Source organism: Aquarana catesbeiana, linkage group LG09, assembly GCF_042186555.1.
Source record: "Aquarana catesbeiana isolate 2022-GZ linkage group LG09, ASM4218655v1, whole genome shotgun sequence".
Taxonomy (NCBI): Eukaryota; Metazoa; Chordata; class Amphibia; order Anura; family Ranidae; genus Aquarana; species Aquarana catesbeiana.
In genome coordinates this window covers 150,876,897-150,889,845 of record NC_133332.1, presented here as the reverse complement: position 1 = coordinate 150,889,845, position 12,949 = coordinate 150,876,897, and positions in this window count along the sequence as shown.

Here is a 12,949-nt window from a genome sequence, read left to right as displayed (position 1 = left end):
TTGTAAACAGGGTCTATTTTTAATTAAACCTTATAAGGCTTTTTGTCTACAGGGAACAATTTCTTCCAGAACATTTCCATGTCAGAATATGTACACAGAGATGCAAGGTTGTTATTTAGTACATTGTTGAGACTATACGTATACATTTTTTAGAGCTTTTCATAATGCAATGAATTTCTTATTGTGTTTAAAAGATTGTTCTTAAAGTGGTTCTAAAGGTTGAAGGTTTTTTACCTTCATGCAATTTATGCATGGAAGTAAAAAACTTTCAGTATGCAGCTCCCCCTGCAGCCCCCCCAATACTTACCCAAGCCCAATTGTGATCCAGCGATGTACACGAGAGCAGCTGCTCTCCCAGGTCTCTGCCTTCCCATTGGTTGCCATTGGCTCCCACTGCTATCAATCACAGGAAGTGAGGAGGGAGCAGGGCCAAGACCCATTCTGTATGTTTTATGGGCACACAGAGTGGGATTCAGGAGCGAGCACGCACAAATGGCATTCAGTGGGGGCGATCTGAGAAGAGGAGGAGACAGGAGCCAGCAGGGAATCCAAGAAGAGGGGGGTTGGGGCTGCTCTGTGCAAAATCATTTCACAGAGCAGGTATGTATAACATTAACTTTAAGCCAGCAACAAATTATATATATATATATATATATATATATATATATATATATATTTATATATATATATTTTTTTTTTTTACATTCTCCTTTATATTTACCAATAAATATTTAAAATGAGGACTTAATGGATATAAATTAAATTGATTGCTTAAGTAGGCCTTCTACCACTATCAAGGTGTTGATAAATCTGAGAGACATTTTCAGATATCAAAAAATATGATTGTAGAGTATGTGGCCAGCTTTAGAAATAATTCAAAGCCAATGTAAAAAAAAAAAAAAACTCTACCTAGTTTACGAGTCTGTGTGATGAGTAATTACTTGTAATTAGGAATGAGTGCTTGAGTTCAGCTTGCAGGCCGTTCATTGAACTCATCATAAATTCATTATTCGAAATATTTAAAAAATTGATTTTTTAGGTCATTTTGGATGCGACACAGCTTTAACAGGTGTTAACTGATCAAAGGGAGTAGATCTTGAGCTAAAGGAAACTAGTCTTGGGCCCCTTTCACACATGCCTTCAGTTTGTTTCATCAGTTCAGTCACATTTTTTCAAAGAAAAATCGGATCAGTTCACATCAGTTTTTCATCAGTTTTTACATCAGTTCTTTACATCCACTTAACTATTTGAGTCAAATTTTTGGTTTACATTAGAGCTGCATGATTCTGGATATAATGAGAATCACAATTTTTTTGCTTAGAATAAAGATCAAGATTCTTGTGGTGTAACATCATCTTTTACATTATACAAAAAAATTTGGCTAACTTTACTGTTTCGTTTTTTTATTCATGGAAGTGTATTTTTTCCCAAAAAATTGTGTTTGAAATACCGCTGTGCAAATACCGTGTGACATAAAATATTGCAATGATTGCCATTTTATTCTCTAGGGACATATATAATGTTTGGTGGTTCTAAGTAATTTTCAAGCAAAAAATACAGATTTTAACTTGTAACCAACAAGTGTCAGAAAAAGGTTTAGTCTTTAAGTGGTTAAAGAAGAACTAAACTCTGCATTCCTTATCGCGATTTTCATCTCATGTGATATGAAAACAAATTTGCAATCCTTGCATAGTTTAATGTAAACATAATCGCTGTTTACTTACTGTTTTTTTTTAGTAGTTTGTAAAAAAACTGTTTTCCGGGATTCGGCAGTGCCATCTTGAGTACTGTTTCTGACTGATCTTTGGACGTCATTTCCGCCCTTCCTTGATTTCCTTGCTATAATCTCATTCAATGCATGCACGATCGTTTATTATCCAAGATTGCCGCTATAGGAGGCTGTTTACTGTTTACCAGGGCGGTTTACTTTCCTTGTGACGTCACACAGTCCCAAGGGGAGAATCAGGAAGATGAATGCCCAGTCTCACAAGTCTGCAAAGCTGTGACCCCGTTCCATCACCTGGTGACCCCGCCCCTTTGTTTAATTTCAATGGCGGGCCTGACATGAGCCGACAATTACATTTAAAAGCTGACAGTGACAGTCAGCATCAGTAAGAGAGGGAGCCTGTCTGTGCAGACTGACCCCTTACTGTGTATACTGCTCTTCTCCTGTCCTGCCTTTCTCCGCCCCAAACTCCCCACAGTGACTTGTTGCTCCTAACAACCAATGCAAAAATGGATGCAACAATAGACCATCCATTCAAAAAAATGGATGTTTACTGAAGCGGATGGAAATGGATGGAAATGATGATCATCCATTTACATATGTTTTTCCATAGGAATCCATTGATGTCTGTTTTTCATCCGTCAACGGATGGATGAAAAACGGACGAACGGTCCATATGTGTGAAAGGGGTCTTATAAAAATACAGCATATTGTTTGTGTGCTTCTGGTTCACAGTAACACACTGCATTATTTTAAAAGTTGTAACCCCACATTCCCTCAAACTCCATTAAACTTTGTATTGTCAAATATTCACAAAATATTCAAAATAAAGACTTCAGGTATTTGTTAGGAATTATGTTTCTTGCAAGAATAGACTGCCAACCCAAGAACTGACCTCACAGATGTGATTCAATTAATCCTACCTTGTAAGTGAGAGCAGAGATAGAAGTGTTTCTAATGTTAGAAAAAAAAAAACAATTTTGAAGTACAGACAGAATCTGATTATGGCTTCTTATTCAAGGCGTGAGAGCCCAAAAGTTTCCAAAACAAAAATAGAAAAAGCATTTTAAAGTACTGAGAATCCAACAGTGGTCCAGACCCACCTATTTTCCCTCCCACCAACAGTATTTTTAATGTTACGTTATTTATGTGGAACAATGTTTAAAAAATAATATTTATTATTTTACATTTTTACCATGAAAAATATTTTGGTTTATTTTTATGTTGTAAGGCTCTCCCTGCCCTGGTCAAGCAAGGACAGTTGGCAGGGATAGCAAAACACTTAATAGTTAACAATAACTATTGGGTGTCCAGACTTGACTACTGACTACTACTATCCTAGCTGGATGCAGCATTGGTCTGATGCTGCACCTGCCCCCCCACCGGCTCTAACACTGAGAACTAAGCGATCAAACACCACCGATCGCTCGGTTATCACAGCTCCGTAAGCAGAGTGCTGGTGACTGTTAGTCACTGACTCTCTGCTCTGCCCCCCCATCCCACTCGCAAGCTCCCTGGAACACTGGGCTGTGGAGGTGGCAGGAGCGGCCGGCTCAGGCATGGGGGCGGATCCCAACTTCATTGCCTGCTCTGTGATGTCAACAGACAGAATTCAGCCTGGTGTTTGCTGATAACGGGTCAAATGAGCTTTGGCTGTACTTCTCCTTTAAGGTAAAATATAATTTGACTTTAGAATCACTTTAAGTCCCTGCCTGCCCTGATGCACATGTCATGTCTGAAAGGGACTTTAATGCAGAGGGATGAATTTGTGACTGAGAAGTTGCATTTTAATTACATGGGGTGAAGGTACAAAGTATTGGTGTTTAACATTGTATTTCTGATCACATTTAATAACTTTGGGTTGTCCATGTTCGACCAGTGGTAGGGGGTGGCCCTACATGCACTTTAGGTACTAGCCTGCCCTGCTGCATATATCATGTCAAAAAGAGCTTTTAGCGCAGCAGGGTAAATTTGTAACTGAGAAGCTTCAGTTTTAGGGGGTTTCAAATTATGCAGTGAGGTGATGGGACAATAAAAATAAAATGAAGACAGCTCTTAACCTCTATTTAACACAAAGGTAAGGATTATAATTTAAAAACATTTAACACATAATAAATAAAAGGATATACTGTAGACAAAATGAATTAAAATGATAAATTAGATTTGAAAAATGCATCTAATTCACATCAGTGTAAACCCAGCCTTACACTTGGGGTACCAGCACTAGCTGCTGAATTGGGAACAAAGAGGCTAATAAAAATCACACTTGCAGCATCCTCCTTCTACAGATCAGTTAGCACACAAAAAACAGCATTTTATTGCATTATGACTCTCAAAATATCTAAAGCTTAAAGGTGGCCATAGATGGATAGATTTTCAAATGACAATTCTTAGGAGAGGTTTTAGGAAAATTCATACAAAAGTTCTCAGAACATTCTCAGAACAATGGGAAATTGACTTGGACCAATCTTTTACACTACCAGAATGGACCACTATGATCCAAAATCTCCCGAAATGTACTCGCATAATTTCAGCAAGAGAAACAGCCATCAAGATACATACCAGATGGTACCTAACCTCGTATAAAATAAATTAATTTTATTCATCGGTTTCTGCCATATGATTCAGGGGATGCCCAGATCAAGGTACTAACTTACACACATTCTGGAACTGCAAAAAAAAAAAATATTATTTTTTTCTATTATTTTTATTGAAAAAGTTTTTACAATACAAATCAGGATATAAAAGTGTATAAGGAATAAAAAGGGAGGAATAAACTCCTTAAAACAGAGTAATTCCACCACACTAATAATATAGAAATAACACAGACAAATAATAATTTAGTGGAGATAAAAATAAAGAAAAACATAAATCTAAAAGTAAAATACTGAGAGAATGAATATGAATATACAATGAAGGTGGTATGAGATGAACATTTGAAAGCTATTAGTTGGTTAGGAGAAAGTTATTGTAATGAGATGTAGTTATCAGTACAATTCTGTTAGAGCAAGTATATTAATGATCTATATTGAGCCATTCCCTCCATATCTTCCACTGTTTGTCAAATTTCTTCTTAGTACTATAATTGATGGCAATTAAGGATTCGTATGTATAATGAGATTGCATCATGTCAAGAGCATCTGATACATTAGGTGCAATATTGGATTTGATCTAGCTGAAAATAAGATATATGTAATCACTGTGCAAAAGCATGGAGGGAATTTCTCAATACCGAGGTTTAATAGAGCTATCCCAGGATCTGGAGATGTGAAGATTTCTGTAATAGAGGGGATTTGCCTAAATATACTGTTCCAGAACTGCAAAATGTTGAAACCCATATGGCTACAAGCAGCTGCTAAGATTGAACACATTATAGGCAAAAAAATTCTCCTCACCCCTAAGATGAGTTTATTGTTTGCACCTATACCTAATGTACCCACACAGCATATTAGACTAATACACACACTGTTTAACTCAACCCATTGGATGATAACTTTTAATTGGCATTCATCAACAGTCCATTGGTCCCAGGTATTGAGTAGAATGGTACAAATAAAACTCTCATAGCATATCTACCATACACTCTTTGACACCATGCAAATGGTCCACTTGGGATATACCACTTCCTTAAATATCACCTTATATAGCCCAATAATACATATCATTATAGAATAAAATTGTGTTTTAAATCGTATAACCTGATAGGAAAAATTCATACTTAGATCTCACCATTTTGTTCTATGTTCTTTTTTTATGTACCATTCACCTCATATTAAGTATATATTTGATGTATTGGATGTACCTATGTTTCTGTTACACATTTGTACTAAACTATGACCTTCTACAACAAGAAAAATTGTTTGTAAACAAAAGAACATTCTCAGAACAATTGAATGTTGTTCTATAGATTTTGTTTGCTTTTAACATTTGATTTTGGAATTAATGGACTTTACCAAATGAAAAACACATACAGGGTCTTGAAAAAGTATTTAAATGTGGGTAATACCAAGAATAAAACATTAAAAATAATTACTTTTTTTATATTCAAGAATAAATTACATTCTTTTAGACTTTGAGAAGGTCTGTTAAAGGCAGAAATAAAATCAATAATTCTCTCAGGCCATGTTTCGGTACTGGTTACCCTTGATCTGAAGGACATCCCGGCTAGATAGTTGATATGGAGGTTAGATGAATCCCTCTTACATGATTCTAGAACAGTCGGAGACCTAGAGTCTTTTAACCACTTGCTTACTGGGCACTTAAACCCCCCTCCTGCCCAGACCAATTTTCAGCTTTCAGCGCTGTCGCACTTTGAATGACAATTGCACGGTCATACAACACTGTACCCAAATGAAATTTTTATCATTTTTTTCCCACAAATAGAGCTTTCTTTTGGTGGTATTTAATCACAGCTGGGATTTTTATTTTTTGCTAAACAGACAAAAAAAGATAGAAAATTTTGAAAAAAAAAAATCATGTTTCATAGTTTGTTATAAAATTTTGCAAACAGGTTATTATTTTTCTCCTTCATTGATATGCGCTGATGAGGCAGCACTGGTGGGCACTGATAGGCTGCACTGATGGGCACGGATAGGCACAGTTAAGGCGGCACTGATAGGCACAGTTAAGGCGGCACTGATAGGCACAGTTAAGGCGGCACTGATAGGCACAGATAAGGCGGCACTGATGGCCACTGATGGGCGCTGATGAGTGGCACTGATGGGTGGCATGGATGGGTGGCACGGATAGGTGGCACTGATGGGCACTGATAGGTACCACTGATGGGGGGCACTGATAGGTGGCACTGATGGGGGGGACTGATGGGTGGCACTGATGGGCAGTGATGAGCGGCACTGATGGGCACTTATGGGCACTGGTAGGTGACACTGATGGGCACTGATAGGTGGCACTGATGTGCAACACTGTTGTTGCACTGATGTGGGCGCTGATGGGTGGCACTGTGGGCGCTGATGGGTGGCACTGATGGGTGGCACTGTGGGCACTGATGGGTGGCACTGTGGGCACTGATGGATGGCACTGATGTATGGCACTGTGGGCACTGATGGGTGACGCTGGTGGGCACTGGTAGGCGGCACTGCTGCCTATTGATGTGTCACTGGCAGGGGGCAGATGATCGCCATGATCGGGACTTATGTCCCTCTCACGGCCGCCGGTGATTGGGTTTTTTTTTCCTCCTCACGCTGTCAGCGCGAGGAGGAAAAATAGCCGATTACTGGCTCTGTTTACATCACATGATCAGCTGTCATTGGTTGACAGCTGATCATGTGGTAAGGGGTCGGGACCGACCCCTTACTCTGATTTGTGATCAGGCGAGTCTCATAGACTCGCTGATCACCGAGCGCGCCGTACGCGCCCAGCTGGGGGGCGCGCAGGCCGCTCGTGCACGGGACAATGTCAATAGACGTCGTCCCAGCAATGTAGGTCCGCGCTTTTGCCCTCATTTGGCAATAGCGCGGATCTGAAGAGGTTAAGGTGAATAATATAGAAAATATATCCCCGGTCATGCTTTGGGAAACCCACAAACAGGGAGGGAGGTTAATAGCAGAAGGGGCTAAGAGGAAGAAACCATGGCGAGCTCAGGCACAACTCATTCTACAGGAAACCCAAGATCTGGAACAAATACATAAAGAATCAAACAAATGTCAAGTTATGGTAAGGTTATTAGAAAAACAGGAGCCAAAGCTTTGATGGAACAAGGCACTAAAGGACATTTAATGGAATGGCAAAATGATGTTATGAGATGGGAAATAAACCAGGGAAACTACTGGCAGGAATAATACGGCCAATGTATTGAGTGGAATATATAGCTAAAATTAAGGATAAGAAATGAGTGATGAAACATTCTACAAGTGATACTATAAAAAAAAAAAGTCTTGAAGAAACTCAATCTAGGAAGAATAAAATACAGCAATATTTAAAAGAGGCGAAGCTCCCCATGCTATCAGAAGACATTGTAATTATTCTAGATTAGGGATGAGCCAAACACCCCCCGGTTCGGTTCGCACCAGAACCTGCGAACGGACCAAAAATTTGCACGAACGTTAGAACCCCATTGACGTCTATGGGACTCGAACATTCGAAATCAAAAGTGCTCATTTTAAAGGCTAATTTGCATGGTATTGTCCTAAAAAGGGTTTGGGGACCCGGGTCCTGCCCCAGGGAACATGTATCAATGCAAAAAAACTTTTAAAAACAGCCGTTTTTTTGGGAGCAGTGATGCTTAAAGTAAAAAAAAAAGTGAAATATTAAATATCGTACCTGGGGGGTGTCTATAGTATGCCTGTAAAGTGACACTTAGAACAGTCCCTGCACAAAGTGTCATTTTTAAAGGAAAAAAAGTCATTTAAAACTGCTTGCGGCTTTAATGTAATGTCGGGTCCTGGCAATATGGATGAAAATCAGTGAGACAAATGGCATGGATACCCCCAAGTCCATTACCAGGCCCTCTGGGTCTTGTATGGATATTAAGGGGAACCCCGCACCCAAATTAAAAAAGGAAAGGTGTGGGGCCCCCAGGCCCTATATACTCTAAACAGCAGTGCACAGGCGGTGCAAACAAGACAGGGACTGTAGGTTTGTTGTTAAGTAGAATCTGTTTGTAATTTTGAACTGGTACATTTTTAATGTGTTTAGCTCCAGCCAAAAAATCTGTTTTAAGCTTTTTGGAAAACATAGGGAAAGGTTATCACCCCTGTGACATTTGTTGTGCTGTCTGTGCTCCTCTTCAGAAGATTTCACCTCATTTTTTGTCCCAATGACAAATGTTTTTTGAAAATTTTGGGTTTTTTGTGAAACAAGGATTGGTGATAAAGCATCAGTGGAAAGGAGAAAAGTTTTTCCCATATTAACTCTTACAGGAGAGAATTTCCCTTCCTAGGGGTAGATTTCATCTCACTTCCTGTTGTCTCCTTCTGTTTGCAAGTAGGAGTCGTTTGTAAGTTGGATGTTTGAAAGTAGGGGCCTGCCCTATGTACTCAGCAGAAATTTGGGCCTTAGGTGTTGTTGTGGCCACAACACTGTAAGCCCTCACAGGGCCCTGCTGTGAAATATTAGATCAAGAATTGTAATTACATGCCCCTGTTGAACAGGGGCAGAAAAATTGGGCCTTTGGTGGTGGTGGTGGTGCTGGTACCACAACACTGTAAGTCCTCACAGATACTCTTGGTGGGAGCAGAAACGGACCCTGCTGTGAAATATTAGATCAAGAATTCTAATTACATGTACCCGTTGAACAGGGGCTGAAAAATTGGGCCTTATGCACTGGTGCTGGTGCCACAACACTGGAACCCCTCACAGATACTCTTGTTGGAGCTCAGGAACTAGCCCTGCTGCAAAGAATTGCATCAAAATTTGTAATTACACGCCCCTGTTAAACAAGGGCTGAAAAATTGGGCCTTAGGCACTGGTGCTGGTGCCACAACACTGCAACCCCTCACAGATACTCTAGTTGGAGCGCAGGAACTAGCCCTGCTGCAAAGAATTGCATCAAAAATTGTAATTACACGCCTCTGTTAAACAGGGGCTGAAAAATTGTGCCTTAGGCGCTGGTACCACAACACTGCAACCCCTCACAGATACTCTAGTTGGAGCACAGGAACTAGCCCTGCTGCAAAGAATTGCATGAAAAATTGTAATTACATGCCCCTGTTAAACAGGGGCTGAAAAATTTTTTAGGCACTGATGGTGGGACTGGCAGCGCCCAGAACTAAAAATGTTCCCACAAGCTATCATCATGATCATTGAGGAGGAAGAGGATAATTACTCAGTATAAAAGGATACTCACTCAGCATTAGCATAGGCAGTCTTTGAAGGGATCTGACATTTCAAAAAAATGTATTCGGTTACATCAGCATCAGGTGCTTGGTAGCTGGTGGTGATCCAAGACTGATTCATTTTTATGAAGGTCAGTCGATCGACCGAGTCGTGGACAAACGCACCCTGTGATCGGTTACAAAGCCTCCAGCAGCACTGAATGTGCGTTCCAAAAGAACACTGGATGCAGGACAGGTCAGTAGCTCAAATGCATACTGTGCAAGCTCTGGCCAGTGATCCATCCTCAAGACCCAGTAACCCAGAGGATTTTCGGTGGGAAAGGTGTCCAAGTCAGATCTTGCCCCTAGGTATTCCTGCACAATGTAAAACAGACGCTGGCGATGGTTGCTGGAACCGATCATACCTTGGGGCTGTGGATTAAAAAATTGTCTGAACGCATCGGTCAGACGGCTACCTTCTCCATTGCTCCTTCTTTGACTGACCGAAGCCTCAGCAACACGTCCAGAAACAGGAGTTTGTAACCTCCCAGTCTCTGGGAACGCATTGCACAGACCTTTCTGCAAGGCCTCCTGAAGATGTTTCATCCTCTGCTCCCTCTGCGACAGCAAGATAAGGTCCGCAACCTTACCCTTGTAACGTGGATCAATGAGGGTTGCCAGCCAGTATTGATCCCCCTCCTTGATACCACGAATACGAGGATCCTTCCGCAGGCTTTGCAGGATCAGGGAGGCCATGCAGCGTAGGTTTGCTGAGGCATTCGGTCAGGAGTCCTCTGGGTCACTAAGGACGACATGATCCACAGCCACCTCCTCCCAGCCACGTACAAGTCCATGTGTTTCTTGGGACTGTAAATGATCCCTTAAAGACTGCTGCTGATGCTGAGTGCCAGGCTCCACCTCCATACTGACACAATCCTCCTCCTCCTCCTCCTCGTCCTCTTCCTGTGTGATCGGTGGGCACGCAGGAACACTGTCTGGATAAAGGGGGCCTTGAGAGCTAAGGAAGTCCTCCTCTTCCTGCCTTTGTTCTGCCTCAAGTGCCCTGTGCATTATTCCACGCAGCGTGTGCTCCAACAGGTGGACAAGGGGGACAGTGTCACTGATGCATGCACTGTCACTGCTCACCATCCTCGTGGCCTCCTCAAATGGTGACAGGACAGTGCATGCATCGCTGATCATGGCCCACTGGTGTGGGGAAAAAAAAACACCCTGTCCTGGTGCCATAGTCACACAGGTACTCATTGATGGCCCTCTGCTGCGTGTGCAGCCACTGCAGCATAGCCAACGTTGAGTTCCACCTGGTGGGCATGTCAAAGATTAGGCGGTTCTTGTGCAGGTTAAATTCCTTTTGGAGGTCTGCCAGCCGAGCACTGGCATTATATGACCGGCGGAAATGCACACAGACTTTCCTGGCCTGCCTCAGGACATCCTGTAAGCCCGGGTACCTGCGCAAGAACCGCTTCACCACCAAGTTAAGGATGTGAGCCAAACAGGGCACATGGGTCATTTGTCCCTGTCGGAGGGCGGAGAGGAGGTTGGTGCCATTGTCGCAAACCACCATTCCTGCCTTAAGCTGGCGTGGCGTCAACCACCTCTGAACCAGCCCCTGCAGAACTGACAGAACCTCTGCTCCAGTGTGGCTCCTGTCCCCCAAGCACACCAGCTCAAGCACCGCATGGCATCTTTTGGCCTGCATACTTGAGTAGTCCCTTGAACACCTACGGAGCACCGCTGGTTCCGAGGACAAAGCACAGGAAGAGGCCATGGAGGAAGAAGAAGAGGAGGGGGTGGAGGAGAGAGGTGTGTCAGAATCATTAGTAGTGGCATTTTGGAGGTGTGGTGGTGGAACAACCTCCAACACTACTGCACCTTGTCCTGCATCCTTCCCAGTTGCCAGCAGAGTCACCCAATGCAATGAAACTTAGGTATTGTCCCTGTCAATGCCTGCTGGACCATGAGTCAGCGGTAATATGCACCTGACCGCTGACTGCCCTGTCCAGCGAGGCATAGACATTGCCTTCCACATGCCGGTAGAGAGCTGGAATCACCTTCCCTGAGAAAAAGTGGCGTTTGGGTACCTGCCACTGAGGAACCGCACATTCCACAAACAAGCATAGCCTGATGAAGGAGCACGCATGCTCTGAACACGAAGCACCGCCCGCCTCACCCCGCTCCCGGAAGTGAAGACGCAGGTCAGCACGGCGCGCCACGGAGGATCCATGACCGACATCCTGGCTGCCCGGAGGCTCTGAGGACCCTCGGCACCACCGAAACAGCTACCAGGACCCAGGTCACAGGACTCACATCCCAGGAACCCCCCCACTGGCCTGTGACACCCACATCCCCCAAGAGCACGCGGATTAAACTACTTTACATGCTGTTTTTTAGCAACTCAAATGTGAGTGTTTTTATCTATTGTAATAAATATTTTGAACATACATGCTGCACTTAGAGGGTGCCGTCCTTCTTTCTTTTTTATTGTTCCAGAGCTTCTTATAGCTTTTATAGACTGGCTGCCTTCCATTTATTCAGCATCATTTTATCCTTACATGACTAATACCTGAACTTGTTGTGAAACATTAACTACCACCACCAAGTTCCCCCTCTCAGGAACCCCCAACCCACCCCCTTCCCCCCACCATTTTTAGTTATATGTACTCGGCTACATCCATTGTGCGCCATATTAACCCCTTGATAGCTTTAGCTGAACACTGTGAGGAGGACGCACTACACTAACTTGTAGCTTTAGCTGAACACTGTGCAGAGGTCGCAATACACTAGCTTGTATCTTTAGCTTAACACTGTGAGGAGGACGCACTACACTAACTTGTAGCTTTAGCTGAACACTGTGAGGAGGACGCACTACACTAACTTGTAGCTTTAGCTGAACACTGTGCAGAGGTCGCACTACACTAACTTGTAGCTTTAGCTGAACACTGTGAGGAGGACGCACTACATGAACTTGTAGCTTTAGCTGAACACTGTGCACTACACTAACTTGTAGCTTTAGCTGAACACTGTTCAGAGGTCGCACTACACTAATGTTAAAATAATGTAGCTGCCTGTGGTAGTGAAGGGTCAGGAAAACACCACCAACCTTCTACAGGTAGCTTTAGCTGAACACTGTGAAGAGGACTCACTACACTAACATTAAAATAATGTAGCTGCCTGCGGTAGTGATAGGATCAGGAAAACACCACCAACCTTCTACAGGTAGCTTCAGCTGAACACTGTGCAGAGGTCGCACTACACTAACTTGTAGCTTTAGCTGAACACTGTTCAGAGGACGCACTACACTAACTTGTAGCATTAGCTGAACACTGTGCAGAGGTCGCACTACATTAACTTGTAGCTTTAGCTGAACACTGTGAGGAGGACGCACTACACTAACTGTAAATAGTATAGCTGCCTGACTGTGGTACTAATAGGA